General features: G+C 40.6%; 1 long non-coding RNA gene across 1 annotated transcript; it reads left to right on the top strand.

Moving 5' to 3' along the window:
- The first annotated feature begins 2,794 nt into the window (after positions 1–2,794).
- On the top strand, positions 2,795–22,891 carry LOC146026812 (uncharacterized). The gene is made up of 4 exons (XR_014454548.1): positions 2,795–3,609; positions 11,408–11,530; positions 18,087–18,169; positions 22,565–22,891. It is a non-coding gene; the product is annotated as an uncharacterized LOC146026812 (long non-coding RNA).
- Positions 22,892–24,569: the final 1,678 nt, after the last annotated feature.

Genomic DNA, 24,569 nt, shown 5'->3' with positions numbered 1-24,569 from the left:
TAGTTCAAAATAAGGAAGCATGAAAATATAACAAATAACTTTTTAACTTAATAACAATTTAAAAGGAAAATATTTTTTTTTCCATTTGACTACAAGAAATACTGATTGCTTATTTTTTTCTTAATTCCGACAGAACAAGTTTGAGAAATTAGATACGTTTGACACTTGACGCCATTATTAATCCTTGTAATGCTGAACACAAACTTTCTTAAAGCCTCTCCCTTCAATCACCATAAAGATGTGAATGACAGCAGCGGGGATTGACATAAAAGTAGAAATAAAAACATAACAGACATACTGCAGAACCCTTTTAATTTCTTCAAGACTGGAGATGATTTACTTGTCTATAAGCCGGTCTTTTCTTAAGGGTTTTGCACTGCATTGGAGATATCTGAAACTTTATATGAACTGTTCTTTCTCATTCTATAAAAATTTTTTAAGGTTAACTAAAAAGATCTTTCTTGAACCATTGTGGTCCAAATGGGAAAAATCATAGAAAAAAACCATAAAACTATATATATCTGCATACATTGAATAACCAAGGATTTCACTTTACGATGGAAAAGTAGACTTTGTGGGAGGACAGTGGATGGCAATGTATGGCAGTTGATGAGTATTTCTGTATATGTGCAATATTAGTTCCTGACTTTAGAAACTGTAGTTGATAGTTATAAATAATGTGTTAATTCCTAGCTTAAGGAAGTTGCTAATAGGAGACACAGTATTAGTTGCTGGCTCTGGGCAGTTGTTGATACTGCCACTGTGCTATGGGTACAACAATAGGCTCTAAGAAATTAATAATTACAGTCTGAGTCACCTGAAATACATTTTTAAAATATTTGATGTAATCATACTATAATACAAACAATATCAAGAACTAGAAAAATATATCAAAAATTGTGTCACAAAAATCTGTCTATAATAAAATTACGGGGTGTTTTGCTAAAAGCAAAGAATTATTAGCCGCTTGTGAGTGGGGGGGGGGGGAGGGTGGGAGGGGGTAGAGGCAAGAATAGAGAGAGTAAAGATGAAATAGAAATAGAAGTAAAAAATAAAAAATAAAAATAGATAAATAAATATAAGAATATAAAAATAAAAATAAAACCCTCCACGTCTGCTATAATAAAATTAAGCCACAAATTTGCTTAACCAAAAGGTAAAAAGGCAGTGCACATAAACAGATAAAACAAAATCAATGTACAGTTTCTTACAGTGATTTATGATAACCTCTGTCATCTCTATCCATATAATAATGTAATGTATAATAGCAAGTGTATGGATTTTCAAATGAGTGGGCCTCTACTGTGTATGCATGTGTATGTATGTATTTATGTGTGTATATATATATATATATATATATATATATATATATATATATATAGAATAGAGGGAAGTGGCACTCGGGTCTGGGATAAATGATAACACGTAGCCGATTTAACGGTTGTCGTTTCAGCCCTTTATTCGGGCTTTTCTCAAAACAGCTTACAGAAAAGCCAGAATAAAGGGCTGAAACGACAACCGTTAAATCGGCTACGTGTTATCATTTATCCCAGACCTGAGTGCCACTTCCCTCTATTCTATATGATTTGGACCCGCTGCGGCGGCTTCAGCTTTGGAGGCACCGGGCACGTTAAAACCTGACTAGGAGTCGAGTGCCGGCACAAAACCCCACTATATATATATATATATATATATATACACAGCTTCGATGGTGCGGCACTCCTGGTATAAATCACGATACTGACCAAACAGATATCACAACGTTTCAGTTCTTTACTGAACTTTTTTCAAGTGTACAAAGTCAAAACATGTAAAACATATCTTTATAGCAGATGCACCCAGTGGAGACGCGGCTAGCCGGGGTGGGACTACTCACCCGTCCGGTTGTGTCACTTGAGAATGACGTCACCACGCCCAGTGTGGAGACTGTCAGAACTGTGCGTTCCCATCACCATGGAGACGGCTCATAACAAACAGAATGCAGCGGCCGCTGAGAACGCAACTGTGAAATAACATGAAAATAAACATTAATGTCAATAAGGGGCAAGCCTGTGGGAGCAAAAAAAGGAGGGAGGGCTGCAATGTGTACTAGATGGATAGAAAATCGAAGACTATCTAAAGACATGGTGGCTACCATAGATAATGCGCAGCTGAATCACGGCAGTAATAGCAGCCGTGTGTGTCCAGTAAGACATGCTGGATATGATGGACATGATCTACGCACTGGTGCAAACGGGGTAGGTAAAATAATGCAGTTAATGTTAATGTTAAGTTGTTAAGCACCTTGATAAAGAAGCTGCCGTGCTTCGAAACGTTGGTATCACAACCTATGTGTGCGTGTTAATTTCCGAGTGCCGCCGACCCCACAGAGACGCGCAGATATTGACAGCTTCGGGCTGTCAGTGGAGGGCACCGGCTTATTCCACGTTTCCCTGCAGTATTTGCACGCTTGGAGTGCCGCCCCCCGAAACCATTATATATATATATATATATATATATATATATATATATACAGGTAGTTAAAAAAACTCCTTCCACAGTGACTGAGTGCTCCCCGCAGATAATGTTTGCTAAGTAATATTAAACCTTTAAGTGCACAAAATATCTGCCGAAAATGCCAACATCCCTGTGAGATATGTGCAAAATATTGGCTAAAAATGCCACTGTCACTCACATTTGTTACAGTATATACAGTATATTCAAATTAATAATATGTTAAGTAGAAGATGCTGCTGGGCAGCGGCGGGAGCAAAGCACTTAAAAAAAAAGCCCATACAAAATTAATAGGATTCCATTGATTGGCTGAGAATTCTCTTTTTTTTTTTTAAGTGCTTTGTTTCCCATTGCCCGGCAGCATCTTCTACTGCCCGGCCCCCTGCGCCACCTCCCCTGCACCCGCTGACAGCTGCCATCCCCCGCAAGGTTTCATCCCCTGCCCCCCCCCTGCCATCTCCTGCAAGGCTCCGGGCTACACATAACATTTCGAAATTCTTATGTGCAGCCCATCCGACCTCCTGACTCCAATTCGATGCGCACCGGACCGTGCGTGTCTTGTTGTGTAATTTGTATGTGCAGCCCATCTGACCTCCCGACTCCAACTCCGACTCAGAATCGGGTGAAATCGTGCCCAAATTGCATAGTGTATGGGGGCCTTTAGAGACCAGCAATGTCCTTGATATTTGGAGCTATAAGACTGAGCATACCACCAGTCATTCTGTCCTGTTTCTGGGTTGAGTAGGGTAAGCATGGGTGTTCATTATGAGAGACACTTTTGGTGTTCAAGACTTTCCGTTGTCCTGAGTGTAAGCTGAAGATGGAAAAAGGTCATATAGTACCCAATGTGTATAAATCAATATGAACTCAACTGTATAAGACAAGAGAATTGAGATTGTGTATGTGTGTGTGATAATTAACTGTACTGTCTAAATTCAGCCAGATAATATTGCAAAAATGTATTTAAACTACTAACTGCACATTGCTACACTTGCTATTTCTGCAGTGTTTATGTTATTATGTCTACATATGCAGAGGTACCTTCTTTTTGGTTCATCCATAAAGACCAAACAGTGAGCTGGAATCTGGGTCGCTTACACCAAAAATGTACCAAAGGTAAGAGGTTCAAAGAAAATATTGACAGCACTCAACATACAAGCAGAGTACATGTACAATGTTCTTTAAACTATAGTAAGCTACTGAAAATAATCAAAGGTAACCTGTAACTGTTTAAAAAAAAAAAAAAAAAATTTAGTCACATTGTACTATGTTATATTTTGATGGACATTTTTCGTTTTTATTGAACGTATTTCCTGTACATTGAGAAATGTATTGTCTACTTTTCAAATGACTGTCTCAGTAAAAATTTCTATGATAAAAAAAATGTAACCTGGAAGAATGTGATTATATTGCTAATAAGGGATGCGGTCATTCATCAGACTGCATTTAGGTCTACAGTCATTAGGTCGACCCCACTAGGTCGACTGGCAGGAAGGTCGACCTGACTTAAGGTCGACATGGGCCAAGGTCGACATGACTTTAGGTCGAATTTGCATAAAGGTCGACATGAGGAAGGTCGACTGGTCATAAGGTCGACATGGGTTTTTCACTGTTTTTTGAGCCGACATGTGCCGACAGGCGGTATTTCATGCCCTACCATCCACTAGGGCGTGGTGGGAGAATAAAATAGTGTGCCGAGCGCAGCGAGGCACCGTGCCCGAAGCATTGCAAGCGAAGCGAGCGATGCGAGGGTCCGATTCTCATTGCCAACTGTGTCCATGTCGACTGTGTCTACATTCGGATAAAAAACAGTTAAAAACCCATGTCGACCTTATGACCAGTCGACCTTCCTCATGTCGACCTTTATGCAAATTCGACCTTAAGTCATGTCGACCTTGGCCCATGTCGACCTTAAGTCAGGTCGACCTTCCTGCCAGTCGACCTAGTGGGGTCGACCTAATGACTGTAGACCTAAATGCAGTCTGACGAATGATCCCATTCCTGCTAATAATTACTCATCCCAAATATATACAGTCATGACCCTGGTCTGTTTTAGTTTTACTCTACAGCATATGGTCAGGCGAGATTCAATGTCCCGCCTGCCGACCGGCGAAAAGGGGCCGTGTCTGCGTAAACGGCCATGGATTGTCGAGATTCGGCCATGATCGCGACAATTCACGGCAGTTATCAGCAAAATGGGAAACACAGCATTGAATAGATACCCGCCACTATTTCCCCCGTCAGAAATAGCGGCGGGGATTGAATACCACCCTTATAGTACCAAATAGCTTAACTTAGTTTGGCCATGATAGCATGTACTTGGTCATGCTATCATGGTTGGTTGATTTGGTTAAAGCAACTGAACATACTTTGCTTGTTTTCTCTCTACAAAGATATCCCTTTCAATACCATTCAATACCATTATTGTGTACATACTGTACTATCAATCTGATTACCCAATAAAGTTCTGCATAAGTATTTTATGTTTATATACTATTTATAGGATTAACCAAAACTGATCACCCAACTTATTTTAAGACATACACATACTGTACTTAAAAACTTTTTAAACACTAAAACCTTAACCATCACCGTTCCTTCCAACAACCTCTCCATAATTTAACTACTATAGGTGTCTTTCTCTGTATAACTTTTTAAAACAATTTAACTACAGTATTTACTGCAATACAGTATGACTATTTCACAAAGTGAAAAGGCAGAAAGTTGTATGAAAAGAATTGTATTTAAGCAAATTACTTGCAAATTGCTATTTAGAAATGGAGGTAATTTTGTGTCTGACTTTATTTTAATCACAATGGGAATGCTTCATGTAATCCACTACCAATATTACATTACTAGATTGTTGTTGTGTTTCATAGTGTATCAAATATGACAACCTGTATTGTATAATAGCAGCACAAGACAATACAAAGTCATCATACAGAAGCTTTTGTTAAAAAGACAAGGCATACTGTAGGAGAAAATAATAGGGTTAAATTCTTTGTTGATCTAAATGTCACTTAATGTGAGCATCTGACTGTGTAAGTGCTAAAATTTGGCGTGTTTGCTTGACAAGGTTCATCAACACAACACTGATCTACGAAAACAAGCTATGCATATCATATTCACCCTCAGGTCACACAAGTGTGCTGTTTAACCCATTTGTTGCCAATGCAATCTCCCCCATCTTTGAATTTCTAGAAGGAAAAACAGTTGAATAGTTTACAAATTTGAATCTTCTAATGCACCAAAAAAAAATTTCAAATACTTTATGTATATACAGTATTTCTATGCTTTATGTATATCAAGGAAAAAAATATAGGTACTTATGTAATATCTGGGCTCCCGTTTTTCTTATGAGACCGCGTCCCCTCGTGGGGCCCGCTGCGCTTGCCACGCTTCGGGCACGGTGGCTCGCTGCGCTCGCCACACTATATAAAATCAACTCCATGCGTAGTTGGATAGTAGGGGTATGAAAAAATGGGGTGCACTTAACATGGGAGCCCAGATAATACATAAGTACCAAAATATATGTTCTTGCACTTATTGTTCTTATTTGATTATTAAAAATCTACTTCTGTAATCCATTAGTGTCATCTACTTTTGATCACTTCTCTGTTTATCCTGTCCTATAATGTGTAGATAATTTGGACCCAATATATGCAATTAGAATGATTGGATTTGAAATTGCAAAAGGGGTACACCAAAACCAATACCAAAACACAGTGACAGGAGGGGTCGCCAAGGCTTTTCGGGTCATACTAAGGGCCAGATTTATCAAGCTTCAAAAAGTGATAAAATGGAGAGTGATAAACAACCACCTGACAAGGTCCCAACTGTCATTTTAAAACCCAACCTGTAACATGACAGTTATGAGCTGATTGGCTGGTTGTGTATCACTCTCCATTTTATCACTTTTTGAAGCATGGAACATCTGGGCCTAATTAAAGAAATTTCAAGAATTATTTTTCATTAATGCATAAGCCAAAATAATAGACTTTTAATACATGTACTTCCAAAAAAAAGAATATTTTTTTAAATCAAGTGGTATATATTGATTTTGCAATACAGAACAAATGATAAAAAGAAAACTAAAGAGAAAATAGTGATGACAACAATAGTTACACATTACCAAAATGATTCTTAGGGGTACATTTACTACGATGGGAGTTCTATTGAAGATGAGATTTTGCTCATAGATTCTACTTCCTGTTTATTTCGCACCTATTAGAAAATAATGTATTGAATATGAATGGTTGCTGTGGGCAACATCTCATTTTCAATCGAACTCCTGTCTTTTAATGCTAAATGTACAGTAAAACAGAAAATAAATGACAACTTTTTACTATTGCAATATTATTACCAGTTTTTCTGTAAACTGATTTAGGCTAATTTAAAAGACTTGTTTCATAAACTATTTCAAGTTTTTAATACATTAGCTTATTATACATATGTTTTTAAAAGAGATGCCTGATGTCTAAATAAAACTGTACTGCCGTTCTACATAATCACATTCCTTTTCAGAAAAGTACTGTAACATTCTTCCAGTGCATAGAGGGACTGACAAATGAAATTATATGGCACGCAAAAACTTAACAGATGTCTTCTTTCTTCTGTAAGAGCCAGTGAAATGATTGAGCGGGGCCATACAGGTACTGACCTTAACTTAACTTCAGCATCGCATTCCTCCTCATCTTTTGCTAGTAGCACACCAAAAAACCAATGACTATCATACACGTGCTATATATAGATTTGTACTGATTTTTTACATATTGACTAGTGTTTGGATTGTTCTTATCTGAGACATGGAAAATAGAACTGAAAGTTGTATTTAAACTTTGTCATTTTGTTCCTATGGAAACATCAGATATAGGTGTGAAGTGATTTTGTCTGGGAAAATCGGTCTTCAGCTGCATGCAAGTTTCTGAAATTGTTTCATTTGATATTATCCTGAACTTTATATTTGACTTGTCCAGGTGAGTCAATCAGATCGCCTGTTATTCTCTGTAGGCTCTCTCTGACAACCATGTGCTTAGTTGTTCCATCAATGCCACCACAAGCAGATTTACCATGGCTGTTTGCAAAAAATGCCTATGAGGAATGGAAGTCTCAATCATGGCAGCACAAGTTGAGAAAAATATTTTTATTAATTTTTTTTTGAAAAGCGCAAAAAAGAACCACAAAAACAAACAAAAAAACAACTAAAAAACAATTCAAGTATGATTGTTTACCTTCTGATACAATTAAATAACACCTTCATTCTGTATTGCAGAGGACTGACTAATACCCCTTTAACATTGCAAATACTGGGTCGCACAGGGGATTTGGACATGGGTCCATCCCGGGAGCGATTTGGCATTTGCGACGCTAGCCCCCCACAGCAACTCGGCAAAAAGCCAGGTTGCTGATGTCAGGAAGGAGGCGGGGAGTGGAGCGGTGGCACATCATACGGGGGTGGTGTGGTGGCAGCGCTTGGAGCTGATGCTGCCTGCTCCCTTTAATGTGAGTGTGATCCCTGTTCACTCGACCCACATTACCTATTCACACTGCGCAGCAACTGGGGTCCGGGGAAAATCCTTCTTTTAACCCGTGTCAGAATGTCGGGTTGTTGGACCTGGATTTTTTCAAATGGCCCTTTCACACAGTACAGAGACCAAGTGTTCGCTTCTCTGACTCTACCTCCTCTTCACTACCTCTGTCAATCAGAGTTCCGCAAGGCTCAGTCTTAGGTCCTCTGCTTCTCTCAATCTATACATCATCTCTTGGCAAACTCATCAGCTCTTTTGGATTTCAGTATCAATTATACTGTATGTGGATGATACTCAAATCTATCTATCAACCCCAGAGTTGTCACCAGTGGTTTTGGGCCGAGTCTCTGAATGCCTCTCTGCCATCTCATCTTGGATGTCTTCTCGCCACCTCAAACTCAATATTTCCAAAATTGAATTACTTATATTCCCACCAGCTAAGAACAGTTATCTTCGTAGCAAGATGCTCACCGTCTGCTGATCCGCTCTGCCAATCCCTCCATTGGATACCTGTGTTTTACCGTATTCAATTTAAAACACTTCTATTTGCATATAAAGCTATTAACCAAACTGCACCAGCTTATATCGCTTTACTTATCACAAAATATCTCCCATCTCGACCATTCCGCTCTGCATAAGATCTGCGTTTTTCTTCTACATGGATCACCAGCTCCCATTCACTATTACAGGAGTTTCATCGGGCTGCTCCCACCCTATGGATTGCCCTTCCATGCACAATAAGACTCTCCACTAGCCTCCAAACCTTCAAGTGCTCCCTGAAATCTGACCTCTTCAGGCAAGAGGGGAATTCAATAACTAAGGGAACTGCTCACAGACAATCTGGACTACACAGGACCGAGGATAGACTTCCTTCTGCAACTCCTGTGCCTGATATTAGAAAGGAATAATTTTCTATTCAATAAAGATATTTTACTCCAAACACAAGGATGTGCGATGGGGGCATGTGTCGCACCATCCTATGCAAATACATTCATGTTTAAGTTTGAAGAACAGTGATTCTTAAATCATCGTTTTAAAGATCTCTACAGGTTTTGCTGCTGCTGGAAATGGCTTGAGGTTAGCCCCCTCAGAGATCCCCTCTATTGTTCTATAAAATAGGATAACATTGCTTTTAGAAATATTTTACTATGTAATGAATGTTTCCTTGTGAAATAACTGCTTTATTTTGTTCTTATTGGTTTGTAAAACACCAAATTTGAAAGTTTTTGACTTTCATAAAAAGGACAACTTCATGAACACTGATATTAGTGAATGTAAAATGTAATGACAATAACTTTAAATATTGACAGAAAATTAGAATGAATATATTTTCATTAATCTTGATGTATTTAAAATGACTCCTTACAGTATGTTTGTGTATGCTTATTTTTGTGATTAAAAATAATAATTGTATGCTTGCCACAATATTAACTTTATTTCACAAACATCTAAGTCTTTCCTACTTTAATTTATTTAACAGGTTTTGCAATGGAAAATGTAATGCAAGATTTGTATTTTAGAAGAATAGCAGTGGTTCATTATTAAAGTATGAAACTTATGTTTCCAAAAAATAGGTCATGAGTTATTGCCTGACACTGAAAAAGCAGCCTTAAGAAAGAGTAAGAAGGCTGAGAGGAACTGATGATTTGGATATAAAAGTAATCCCACACCCCCATAACATCATTTCTTTAGCGTTGGAACATGTTAAAGATATATGAAATCTTGAGATGATTGAAAATAAATATAACAAATATGAAGCTACAGTATAACAAAAATATTGTAAAAAAAAAATTCTGTACAATATATCTTTAAAATATACATAAAAAATGTATGCATACAGATGACCAGGGAACGGGATGCCAGCAGCCAGAATACTGACGCTGGCATCCCAACAGAGGGCTTTCTGACAGCTGTCTGGTAAGAATATTTAACTTCCCCATGCCCCTAATGCTCCATTCCTGCAGTCTAACCCTAACCCCTCAGCCCATCCCTAACCCTCTGTTTGTACCCTGCAGCCTAAACCTAATCCTATCCCTCCTCAGCCTAACCCTAACCCTCACTTCTAATTGCCTAACCCTCCCTCCCACAGCTTGACTACTATCCCCCCCCCCTTGCAGTCTAAACCTAATCTTTCCCCCTCCTTGGCCTAACTCTTAAATGCTTGGCATACATACAATCAGGATGTGGATACTCGAGATTCCAGTATTGGCATGCTCAGTAATGTTAGGGTTCCGGAGTCTTGTGGCTGCAAGTCAGGATGACGATGTTGGTATTCCGACTGCCAGAAACTTCCTTCTACCAGGATGTTAACTAAATTTTAAATGAAAAAAGTTGTTTGAAGAATACCAAACTTGTTTTTATTAAATATATATAACTCTCCACTAGCCTCCAAACTTTCAAGTGTTCCCTGAAAACTCACCTCTTCAGGCAAGCCTATCATAGTTAAGTTCTACACGCATAAACCTCTGAGGCACTTATGTATTATATGGCTTTTCTTCTGGACTTGCAACTTGGTGGGATTGCTATGCTATTACTGGTGCCTGCCCTTGTGTTTTTCTCCTATATCCCTATAGATTGTAAGCTTGTAGCAGGGCCCTCCTACCTCCAAGTCTGTCTGTTGTGACCCAGTTTGTTTATCACTGTCTACTATTGTAAAGAGCAATGGAATCTGCTGCACTATATAAGAAACTGTAAATAAATAATGAATAAATATATATATATATATATATATATATATATATATATATTATACAGTATATTAGCAAATGCGTCACTCCAGGACTTAGTGAAAAAATGGTAAGGCTTTATGCCTTACTTATATTTTCTGTACGGAGTGCCGTATTTTCTGTACAGAGGAGTGCCGGCCACATCTCTGCATATATATATATACCCTACGCTACAAGATGATTGACCACATACCCAGGATGGCCAGGGGTGGTGACAGGGACGGAGTCTTGTTGCGTAGGGAAGCTAAATGGATATATGAGCTTGGCACAGTTTTTCCTCATGGTTTAAATTAGAATTTGTCATTTACTTGCTTTCCGTGAGTCAATATTTGTGTAAATAATGCATTATAAATCTAAAATTAATTTTGCACTGATCGTCATGAAGAGGCGACCATTGCTATATCTGCCCTATTTACAATAGGTACCCTGACCCACTTGGAAAGGCTTATTGCCTGTGGTAGGCGAACTCAGTACAGGGAATTTTTATCCCTGCTAAATATTTTGTTTATTTATGGAGCTGGATGACTGTATTAAGTTTCAATTTATGTAGTGATACTACATTGCCCTACAGCATAGGATTACTTGATATGATGATATGTACAACATTTGCCGTATATTCGCTCCATTAATTTTCTCTGTTTTAATTTCTTTGTTTATCAGTCACTATGGTGATGCCGGGCGACGCAAGCCAGCGCACAGACGTAGGTGACGTCATGACGCAGGGCGGCAGACCCGGAAATGTGGTTAGAGGGAGCACTGTCGTATATGTATTCTGTATATAAGGTAAGAAAAATGATTTATATGTTGGTCTGATGAAGGAGTAAAATCCAAAAGCTTACCAGTTTCTGCTTGTGTAGCCTGCATTCTTCCTAGAAAGTCCAGCAAGTGCCACCGTTGTTATCTATATTTATATATATATATATATATATATATATATATATACACACACACACACACATATATATATATATATATATATATATATATATATATATATATATATAGCATCGGGAACACAGCACTCCATTCAATTGAAACTTGGTGAAATTTATTTGCAGAGCAACGTTTCAATACAATAAGTATTTTCGTCAGGCTTAAAACATTTGAGTACAAACATACCTTATATACCAACAGACAGTGACTCCCACACTGAACCTTCCCGGACCGGGCATGCTCCGGGGCCGACGTCATCTACATGCGGCATTGTGTGACACGCAATCGATGCCCACACCAGCCGGGCATTGCCATGGTAACTGTGCAACATAAACAGACAAAGGCAGCTAGAGGCAGCAAAGGTAGCTATAGTGTGAATCGATGTACAGATGTAGCTGGCCTCATTCATTGCCGGCGCCCACCAGATCCTCTCCTCTGGTGAGCACCAGCGATAGGGACTTGGACGTGCATGCGCCTCACGCATGTCGCAGTATCACTGCGGCTGGGCAGCGTCTCCCTGCCTGTCTCTGCTTCAGGGAGATGGGCAGGGTTCGGGGGGGGGGGTCGGGCGGCGAGGGGGACCGACGGCGGGGGAGGAGGCGGGGACCCAGGGCAAACTCAGTTGCCACAGGGCGTGCAGGCGTCTCGTGCGCGTGCTCCCCTGTCGGGAGCCGGCCACTGGAGGGGGCTGGCGATACATTACGGCTAATACTACCAGTCATATTCATATTCCTGTAGTTATACACCATCAAAAGAATATGACATTTATTCCCATGTTAAATTGAAATTTACTAACAATTCGTATTTGTAAATACATATGTATACTAGGTGTAAACCAGTACAAATCGTAGAAAAATACAACTGAAAAATACTCCATGATTTCCAGGCGTATTTCACATTTTCAATATTTCACATGTGAAATTACTCAGACATTATCCCACAGCCACTCCCATGAACAAATGTGTGCCTTATAAAAGTTCATTAAGCACACAAACACCCTTCTTTGCTTGTTACAAAGGTAGGTACTTATTTATACATTGAGAAGTTTTCATTGTGGGCTGTGGGCTACCTGATATCCTGACATATGCATCGAAGAAGACACCAGTGTCATGAAAGAGAACATCAGTAGCAGCTTGTGCAGGTTCCTCGGAGGCTGCATATCCCTTGTTTAATTTGTGTGCGTTAGAACCTGGACGCATTGGCGGATGAAGATATTCCGTTTCATCGTACCTACATTCTCCGTCTGTATGGTTGCATTACACTGGAGCAACATCATGCAACAGGACACTCATGCGCTGTGTCAGGCCTACATAAAGTCCTGACAGTTATTGAGAATGGAGAGGGCCATGCGCCTGCATTGAAATTAGTACCATCTGCCAACAGATGGAGTACGGAGTGTACGTGGAAGGTTACAGATCACTTGTTACAGCTACATTCATTGTTGGCAACCAAAACCATTTTGTGTGTTTAAAAATAGTTTTTTTAAAGTGTTTATATGATGCAACAAAGAAAAACTTGTAAGAAACATTTCACATGGGATGTTCATGGGCAAACTACTGTTTTCTAAAAAAAACATGACAAACCTCTACAATCCCATTGGTTGCCCATAGCAACATCCCTTGTGACCATCCAAGATCTAAGTATAGGTCACCACTTTATTTTCATCTATCATGCATCCTACATAGTACATCCTCTGGTGAAAGATGTTGTTGGAAAAAATAAAGATAATATTGAAGGGAAATGGTGCATTAGCTTATTGTACTCACTATACCATACTGTGGCTGGTGTAGTTCCCCATGAATACGTTGCCTCCTCAGCCATCTTCTTCTTCTTGAAGAGTCACTTGATGCCATAAACTCACTTCTTGCAATTGTCAAGCAAATTCCTGATACTCCCCTCCACGTTAACAGCTGACGGCTGACACTGCTTTACTCCATATGGCTGCTTTAGGAGAAGCAGATATCTTCTGTGCCTCAGACCCAAAGAGCTGCCGGCAGTACTGGTGGATACCATGTTTTAAGTGTTTTATAAGAAAAATAAACAGTGTTTCTTTTTAAAAAAAATATTTTTTACTATTATATGAGCGGAGTAAAGGTTACAATTTTTATGTTATAAATTGTTGTTTACTAGCGCACTTCTATATCTTTCACCTTATTCCTTACTTCTTCCTCTGTTAACAGGGAGGATATATAGTAGTGCAGCTTTTGTCCCCCATCCCCTTAGTGCCTCCTTGAGTTATTTTATTTGTGTATATATATAAATAAATTTATTATTATTATTATTATTATTATTATTATTATTATCAGAATCAGCTTTATTGGCCAGGTATACTTGCTTATACTAGGAATTGGTTTTCAGTTAGCTGTGCAGCAGCCAGGTGGGTAACAAGTGAACAGGTAAACTATATACAGTATAAACTTTAATCAATATAAACAGGTGGGGGGGACACAGTGTTCAATTATGTGCAAAGGGTTATGGTGCGACTAGACAGTGAGTATTATTATTCATAATAATAATATTATTATTATCAAAGTTTATTTATAGGGTGGCATGAGTGGTCTGCAGCACCTTTCTTATGGTAAAGGTTACATAGTTACATAGTAGATAAGGCTGAATAAAGACTTGCATCCATCGAGTTCAACCTAGGTTTTATTAGATTATCCCTTGTTATATGTAGTGTATTCTGATATTTTTAAAGACACATTATGATTCTTATTTGTACTCCTGTATGTTTTTAACCAATAAATGTTTGTTCAACCTTATTTTAACCGTATTTATTGTGTCAGCCGACACCACCTCACCAGGAAGAGAGTTCCATAATGCGGCTGCCCTAACTGTAATTTTTTTTTCCTTCTAAGGGAACTAAATCTTCTTTCTTCTATTCTAAACTTGTACCTGCGTGTCCTAGACTCCTTCCTTGCAGTAAAAAGGGTGCTTGACAGTTCCTTATATTGGCCACTGATATATTTGTACATGTCAAGCATGTCCCCCTTTTAACAGTCCCAATTTGCTCAATCTATCCTCGTAGCTTAAATTTTCCATTCCCTTAATTAACTTCGTTGCTCTTCTTTGGATTTTTTCCAGTTCAATTATGTATTTTTTATAGTGTGGGGCCCAGAATTGTACTCCATATTCTAGGTGTGGTCTAACCAATGCTCTGTACAGTGGCATAATTACTTTTGAGTCCCTAGTTTCCATACCCCTTTTTTACATGCCAGTATCCGGTTGGCCTTATTTGTTGCTATGTGACAATGAGCACTACACCCCAGCTTGTTGTCTATTTGGACTCCTAGGCCCTTTTCAAGTACTGCATTTCCCAATTCATCCCCGCTTAGGTTATAACTAGCACACTGGTTATGTTTCCCAAGGTGCATAACCTTGCATTTATCCACATTGAACCTAATTTTCCACTTTTTGCCCACTCATCTAGTTTATTAAGATCATTCTGAAGCACGGTGACATCCTCGGTTGATCTAATTACTCTACTCAGTTTTGTGTCATCAGTGTGAACATTACAGTAAACCGAACATTGCAATAAACAAGTAAAAATTAAAACCACAGTTCTCAGTATACAATACAGCTGGGAAACAAGGGGTACAGGGAAGTATTTGGTGTAATTTGACAAGGGGTACAGGGAAGTATTTGGTGTAATTTGTATTTTGTGTCCCATAGCAACAGTACAACTGGTAGGTAAAAGCAGCTGCAAGAGATGATTGGCTATGAGTGAAGAGTATGGTGCTATAGGGCCAGTAGGTGAAGGCTGCAGTTGATGTGCAAGAGTAGAGAGCTGTGAAAACCGGTGGGGGGGGGGGGGGACTCTGATCCTGGGAGCTTACATACTAAAGGAAAGGGGGAATCAGACAGATGACTTGAGAAAAGAAGTATTGAATGGGACAGTGAGGCCAGAGGTAAGAAAAATAGTGTTTGCCCAGCAGTGTTGGACGGGGAATGAAGGGCCCCCCAGGGGGAAAGCAGTGCCAGGAGCCTATGTTTAGGGGTGTGGTCAGACTCCAGTGGGCTTGGCGGCCACCACACTGGTTTTCCTAATCAAATAAATATTGCATGTTCTAGGACCCTCCATAAATATAGTGTATACACTAAATACTACTAGTGCAAGCATAATAAAATACCATATTATTAACAGCAATGCTCTGTGGAAAGTACACTATAGTCCTGTGCAGCATAAGGTAACGTATGTAAAATGTATAAATTAACTTCACGTTCTGGAAGCTGATTCCCCCCCCCCCCCCCAAGGTTTTCCTTGTGCCACTTTCGGTCAGTCCAATACTGTGGATGAAGCAGGAGGGTGGGTGGAGCTATGTGGTGACATGTTAATGAAGCTCTGCAGGGTTAGGGAGAGTAGAAGAGCATTGGAACTAATTTCATTGTAGGGAGGCAGCACAGGGAAACTTTTGGATTCAAGAATGAGATGCAGTAACCAAGAAACTGTGATACACTCATGTAGATATTATATTATCTACAGTATTTTGTTAAATAGATCAAATGTAAATGTTTCAATATCTCAGATCACTCACTCATGGTACAGTATGTACAATGCATCCTGCCACTTATCAGGAACATACCATCATTAATAATGTAATGTACATACATTAGAAACTGGACAACTCTCTCGATATACAGTAGCTGTCCTTTCTGACAGAACTTCCTGGGTTTATGTCCTAGGGGTCTTTCTGCATATGTGCAGAATGACACAAGCACTGCAGGGGACATCAGGAGGCATCTGATTGGCTCTCTTAGAAGGAATACAAACCCATAAGTTTCAACAGGGAACGAACCCATAAGTTTCAATGGGGAGACTATATCTAAAGATCTGGAATGTATTGCATTCAAGAGCTTGGTACATATAGAAATGCAGTCAAAACTGCAAAAACAGCATTTTTCTGCAATTTCCAGTTTAGTAAATTGCGGCCTAGGTGACCTAAGCTTCGTCACACTATCCAGATACATCATGGTTCCCCGCTAACCATTAGGTTATACAGTATGTCCTGGGTTTGATACAGAAACGTAGACAGAATCACTGGACATTATATAATATTATTTTAATAGAGTTAAACTTTGCATAAAGTTTATATACAGTATGCCATCAAACATGATACATTTTGAGTGTTTGTCACTGACTGGACATAGTGAAAACGTACCACGACATTCCAAAACACATACCTGGCATACACCGATTTAACCGAATCATCGCAAAAATGCAGGGTTTGCCAGCATTGGAAGAAAAGTGCTACATAAATAAAAATATTGTTACTGCTGCCTTTGAGCAGCATGACAAAATGGTGCCGCTGATGGCTGCCTAGGAGCTGTCTAGCGCAGCCAAATATGTTTCCTGTGTGATAACTGTGCTGTCTCTGCTTGTATTGTTACCTACCTGGCTGCTGCAGCGACCAGTGGCACCGCTGATGGCTGCCTAGGCGCTGTGCATCTCGGCGGGCATCTATTCCCCACATGTAATGTCTTAATGTAATGTATGTAATGCCTCCCCCCCACCCCCTTCATCCCTGCTTGATGCTGCACTGTAAATCCACAAAAAATTCCTAGTGTGCGCAAGCATACATGGCCAATAAAGTTGATTCTATTCTGTTCTATTATATTCTAGACTACAGAACTGGAACTTCAAATATCTCTTCCAGAAAACAGAAGCTAAGATTTATAATAGTTACAATAAAAGTTATATAGTGATCCGGAATAAAATACAGCATCGGAAATAATGACTAGAACCACCCTGAACCTATCACAGTACAATATTGTAATACATAACACATTTGAACCAAGCAGAGCATAACTTACAGCAAATTCATTTTTTAAAGTAATGAACCTCTTTAACACAACAGCTATTGAGAGCGTAAAACCGCTTTATCCTCAATAAAGCAATAATCTCAGAATAAATTGCCATAATTACTATGCTGAAGGGTGCTAAATAAGGACTTGTTTACTACTCAACCATACTACTATATTTTAATCATGTAAGATATTTTTTTTTAAAACAGGTTATATATATATATTTAATTGAACAGAACAGAAATAGTATGTTTGAAGCTTCACAATTACAGCTGGAGAGTATGCATGAAATGATTTATCACACCCACAATATTTTGCTTGATTATGATTATTGTCTAATCATCTTTAACGATCAGGTTTCACACTGTATTTACAGTAATGGACATTTAGATTCTAAAGCTTTAAATGACTGGATGAATACTGTAGCTTCAAGTGGTCCAGCTAAGAACTTAATTCCTCAAGCTCCAGTTACCATGGAGATAATGGCCCTTCTGCTTTCGCAGTTATTACTAAGAAAGGTCCTGCTGAAGGAGGTGACTGTGCAGCAATGCAACTTGATGAAATTTTATCGCCTAAATAACAAGCCCTCTTTTTTGTTTTCAAGCAAAGCAGACAGTGGCATATAGGCCGGGTGTATTTAGCAGATGACCAGACAAAACAGCAGAATCTTCAAGCATACTACAGGAGGTAAGTATGGGCTAGGATTACAAATGTCTGGTGGTGGATTTGAAGTCTGTGGACTCACGGTGGGGGGGGGGGGGGGTTGTACTGAAGAGACAGAAGATGATAGGATTGAAAGACACAGTGGGAGGCAGGCAGATACATGGGGGAGGCTGAGAGACACAGGAGAACACTGAGAAAAATAGGGAGTGGGAGGCTGGTGGACAGGGGAAGAGGCTGAGCGAAATAGGGAGGGGCCTGTGGGATATGGGGGTGGGAAGGCTGAGAGAAACAGGGATGGGGAGGATGAGGGACATGCTGAGAGGCTGAGAGAGGCTGGAGAGATGAAAGGAAGATGGAGAGAGATGGGGGATTGGCAATGCTTTTAGCACATGAAAAGGACCTGCAAAATATGCAAAGAGAAAATTCGAAATACTTGGAGAATAAATACAACCTACATTAATTTGGAATGCCTACCAATTCATGTGCTTAAAAAAACATGCTAACTGACAGGAAAACATTTACTTTACAAAAACACAATAAGCATGGATTAAAAAATCTGTTTTCATATGCCTTTTTGTTTAAATAAATAAAGTACTTCACATATCAGTTTGAAGAAGGCCACAGTCAAAAGTTCACTTGTATGTTGGGTCCAAATTGATTAATGTTATGGCTGCAGGTCTTAACATGTGCGTATTGTGTGTGCATTTTGAAACCACACTTACCAGCCTCCTCTGGGTCTGTCTTCTCCTCTTTGATGGAGCCACACACTGGGGCACAGCAGCTGTTGTAAAAAAAACTGAAACACTTTTAGTCATGTGGGAAAGGCACAGATGGAGCTGATCTGAGTGGCTTCTGGCAAACAATTCAGAGCAACACAATGCAAATGAGGTGCACAGAGTGTGAGATGCTTGCACACCCCATTCATGGCAATGGACACAGAAGCATCTGAGAAGCTTAGCGGTCCTGTCTCGGAGCTCTGAGATCCTAATACCGATGGAGTGTGGCTCCACCTGTATTAGTATAAAAAAATAATTTTCATGATGCATTCTACAGTAAAAATAGATATTTACCTAAAGTACTGTACAAATGGCCTTCCCAACACAAAAAGTGGTTGATATTTTCAAATCTGCATCTAGCACACAACATAGTTTATTACAGTTGAAAGATAATTTTTTTCATTTACTCACCAGGATGAGGTGGATATGCTGGATGGTCCATGTTGACTCATGGGAGCACCTCCAGAGGAATTGTCTGCTTCAACTCCTCCTCTAGCTCCATGTAGTGGACCTATGCAGCATGTCAGCCTCCTGTCCTGTGACCCTCGTGGTGGTCCTTAGCCTTCTTCACCTTCAGGACTCATTAAATGTAGTGTACCTCTTCTTAATGTTCTTGAGGTCCCGTTGGCAGTAGCTGACCGTGTTTACTGCATTCAGGACTGACCTCCACATGAGCTGCTTCTGTCAAGCAGTGGTCCTGTATGCCTGGGCATCCAGCAGGTGTTGGAAAACCTGCACCATGGCATGGACCAGGGCACAGTTCATAAGAAAACCTGACATTTTGCACTGACCTTGTCTTGCCAGGTGCAGATGCAGCACCCTCCTCATCACTGACCTCCACACAACTCTTCAGCACCTGCTTCTCCTCAGACTCTTCTGCCCATGTGTCAGACACAGGGTGCTGCTTGCATATGGCTTCCACCTCCTCCACAAGCCTCCTTCTCTCTGCCCACTCCCCTCTATGCCATGCCTGCTCCAACTCTATGGTACACCTTCCCAAACAATACACCAAGCTTACTTTCTCTATCTATATCAAACACTACCTTCTCCTCACAAAAACTCCTACAACCCTTCAACAGAAAACATGGTGGACTGAGATTTATATACAGTGTTTGATGCTTCAACTATGATACTTTTGGGTGCCAAATGGTGACTTTCTATCACACTTTGCAACTGTTGTAGTGAATGACGCATTCCAAGTGGTCTGCAAAAATTGGATGCTTCCTGGTCGAAATCCCAGGAAAAGTCTAATCCGATTTGCATTCGGAATATTAAAGATGCCCGCCATTACATTTGCTGAGTTCCAGGGAAAAGTTGCATATTATTATGTCCAACTTCATGTAACTTAACTGTCTGCAGTTCCTGATGTGTGACTACACCATATAAATAAAAAAGTACATATTAATTATTTATTAACAGTTTCTTATATAGCGCACACATATTCCGCAGCGCTTTACAGAGAATATTTGAACATTCACATCAGTCCCTGCCCCAGTGGAGCTTACAATCTATATTCCCTACCACATGTACATGCACACACAGACATTCTAGCGTTAATATTGTTAGGAGCCAAGTAACCTACCAGTATATTTGTGGATTGTGGGAGGAAACCAGAGCACCCAGAGGAAACCCACGCAAGTACGGGAAGAATATACAAACCCCTCACAGTTAGGGCCATGGTGGGAATCGAACCCATGACCTCAGCGCTGTGATGCGGTAATGCTAACCATTACTCCGTCCGCGATGCTCTGCATGCACCACCAAAATATATTTCATTTAAATTCGTGGAATGTTAGTTGCACAATATTGCAATACTTTACCAATATATAGATGTGTCCTTCTAGCTGAGGTATGCAGTACTTTATAGCACTATGGCATGCTGGGCAAAATTCCACCCAAAGGTCCACCATATATAGTGAATAGAAAGCAGGCATGTGCATACTGTATATGTATAACCTGCCACGGGCATGCTATGATTCGCACACATCACAGCAACAGTGCAGGAGGACACATCTGGGGGAGCCACCTGGGGTGCATACTTGCATAGCCCTTTCTAGTCATTAATAGATTTGATTACTAAATCCACACTGCACATAGGGCTACTAGCTGCTTCCATTCCAGTCAAGTTTACCTTCAGGAAAATGAGTTAGTTAAAAAATGTAATGTGGGGACTAATCTTGTGTGAAGTGGGACCATGTTGGGTGTGCAGGAGGAAGGTATGCTGGTGTGCAGGAGGGGGGTATATTATTGTTTTGCAGCATAGAGGCATGTGTGGTATACAGGAGGGGGCATGTTTTTGTGGGTATGGGTCATGGGATCAACCTAATTAAGGTCAACACTCAATAGGTCAATCACTATTGGTCAACATGGCATAGGTCGACAGGGACAAAAGGTCGACACAAGCAATACAGATGGTACTGCTCTTCCCCTTGCCACCAGTGCGCCATATCTGTATAGCTGGCGGGTGCTGATGGATGGGGATGCGCGAGCATCCTACACGCTCTCACATCCCATTGCCATTAATGGAGTGCGCAAGCGTCTCGCATGCCAAAATATTTTTGGTGTGTAGGAGCGGGCTTGTATGCTGTTTTGAAGGGGCATGTTGTGGTGCAAGAATGGGAAATGTGGTTATTGGGCAGGATGGGTCATACTTACCTACCCTCCCGGAACGGCCGAGAGCCTCCCGAAAATCGTGTCCACCGAGAAAGATAGGCAAGTACCCTGCATTTCTGAGAGTCTCCAGCAACCCCCCCCCCCCTTCCGCAGGGGGTTCATGGGGATCAAATGATGTGAATCATGTTATCATAGCCCCTCCCCCGCTGTGCAATGTCTGTAATACCGCTATTGCAAGATGGGGGGCGTGGCCATAATGACGTGATCAAGTTGGACATTTCCCCCTCATTCATAAACCCAACCCCGCCCCTTATACATCCCACTGGTGACCCAACCCCTGCTTTACGGAGCTGGCTGCCCTCTTCTGGAGAGGGCAGCCACAAATTAGGCAAGTATGGGATGGGGACATTTTAGTGTGCAGGAGGGGGGCAGGTGTGGTGCAGGAGGGGGGACATGTGTGGTGTGCAGGAGGGGGACATGTGTGCTGTGCAGAAGGGGGGCGTGTGTGGTGCAGAAGGGGTACATGTGTGCTGTGCAGAAGGGGGGCGTGTGTGGTGTGCAGGAGGGGGCTTATGTGGTGCAGGAGGGGGATATGTATGGTGCAGGAGTAGGACATGTGTGGTGTGCAGGAATGGGACATGTGTGGTGTGCAGTGGGGGGGGGTCTTGTGTGAGCAGGAGGGGGATATGTGTGGTGTGCAGGAGAGGGAAATGTGTGGTGTGCAGGAGGGGCCATGTGTGGGCAGGAGGGGGATATGTGTGGTGTGCAGAAGAGGGAAATGTGTGGTGTGCAAGAGGGGGCATGTGTGGTGTCAAGAGGGGGGATATGTGTGGTGTGCAAGAGAGGAAAATGTGTGGTGTGCACTGCAGTAGGGAAATGTGTGGTGTGCAGGAGTGGGCCATGTGTGGTGTGCAGGAGGGTCATTTTGGCATGCAAGAGTGCATGTTGTGAAGGGAACATGTTGGTTTGCAGCGAGAGAGAGAGAGAGATGTAGCCCTAACTGAATATTAAATTTGTTTTCAAATTGCAGAAAGCCTCTGGTCTGACTACTGGATGCATTGGATAAAAATAACCTGACATGACTCAGCACAGTCTGAGTTTTCTTGTGTGTGGAGTCTGCACAGGAGTCAAACTACATCACTATCAACTCTGAATCACTGTTACCTTTGGGATGAAGGACCCTCACGGTTACATTAAAAGGCAGTGCAAAGAATTCTAACTAGGACTGCCTCTAGATTTCCTTGCAGATGTGTTTTGACATTAAAACCAAAATGAGTAATCTATTTCTTCATACTGCAATTGTGTGTTATATATTAAATATCTGTGTAATAAGCATAGTACCATGCTTAATGGCAGACTGCTCTACAAATCTGTAATGCAATCACTAAATAGATTTATATACAGTATATTCCACATAATGTTATTTTGTTATCATTTTAAAGCCATTAAATATGCACGCAGTTGAGAATGAGTAGGGTTCATTATGTCAGTTCATATTAAGTCGACAGGCACTAGGTTGACTTTATATGGTAGACAGCCATGGAGTCAACAGGTACAAAGGTTTGACACAAACAAAAGGTTCAACATAGAAAAGGCAGAAACAAAAAAGAACACAAATTATTTGTTTTTGGGGTGTCAATTTGTTGTTTAACCATATGTGTCCATGACTGGTGTAACTTCGCTCACCATGATTCAGACAAGGTGCCTCTTAGTACCAGTCCATGCAGATGGTAAATGTTCATTTAAAAAAAAACACGTCGACCATGTGTGTCAACTATTTTTCATTTCAACCATTTAAACCTCTTGACCTTTGACATGTTGACCTAATAATCCTGTTGACCAATTGCTTATCGACCATATGGCGTTGACCTATTGACCTATCATCCAGATACTGTGCGGAATAGTGGTACATATTGCTCTACTTATGCGCAATATCATGATGAAGGCACATAGGCAATATAAGGAAAGCTTGACTTGATTTAAAAGTGACCATAGCAACAATCAATGAACTCATTTATATTCTTTATTTATATATGACGTTATTTATATAGCGCACACATTTTCCGCAGCGCTTTACAGAGAATATTTGAACAGTCCCTGCCCCAGTGGAGCTTACAATCTTTGTTCCCTACCAAATGTACAAGCACACACAGACATTCTAGGGTTCATTTTTTTTATTGGGAGCCAAATAACCTACTAGTATATTTTTGGATTGTGGGAGGAAACTAGAGTACCCGGAGGAAACCCACACAAACACTGGGAGAATATATAAACTCTGTATATATGTATATGTGTATATATATATATATATATATATATATATATATATATATATATATATATAGAATACTTGCGATCTGGCACTCCTGGTACCTTGGTCAATGGCCTGGGTGCCTTCGTAGATAATTGTACATGCAGGTGGGTGAGGATTACCCCTGAGAGATAAGTCACCAACGCGGCACTCCAGGGCTTGTGAGCAAATAATCAAATTTATTGTGCAACAGTTTCGGGGACAACGTTCCCCTTCCTCAGGCAGACAGCAATAGGTATTGCTGTCTGCCTGAGGAAGGGGAACGTTGTCCCCGAAACTGTTGCACAATAAATTTGATTATTTGCTCACAAGCCCTGGAGTGCCGCGTCGGTGACTTATCTCTCAGGGGTAATCCTCACCCACCTGCATATATATATATATATATATATATATATATATATACAGATGGAGCCCCTCTCATGTTTGCTTGGCTCTCGTCAGAACATCTCCGCTGGCGAGAGCCGTCGGAGAGGGACTCCATCAGACTCCATCAGACTGGGACGCGCATGTATCTCATTCGCAAGCGTGTCCCAGTCTCTTGGCGGCTGGGCAGCGGGTCCCTGTCCATCTCCGCTTCAGGGATCACCACCGAAACGTTGGAGATTATATATATACCTTGGTACATTCACACTATATATATATATATATATATATATATATATACAGCACTCTGCCGGCACTCCCAATCTTGCTGATATCAACGGCCCGGTGCACTCCACAATAA

The sequence above is a fragment of the Crinia signifera genome, chromosome 1 (genome assembly GCF_055691185.1).
Source record: "Crinia signifera chromosome 1, ASM5569118v1, whole genome shotgun sequence".
In the NCBI taxonomy this organism is placed as follows: Eukaryota; Metazoa; Chordata; class Amphibia; order Anura; family Myobatrachidae; genus Crinia; species Crinia signifera.
This window is presented reverse-complemented; position numbering and strand designations above follow the sequence as displayed.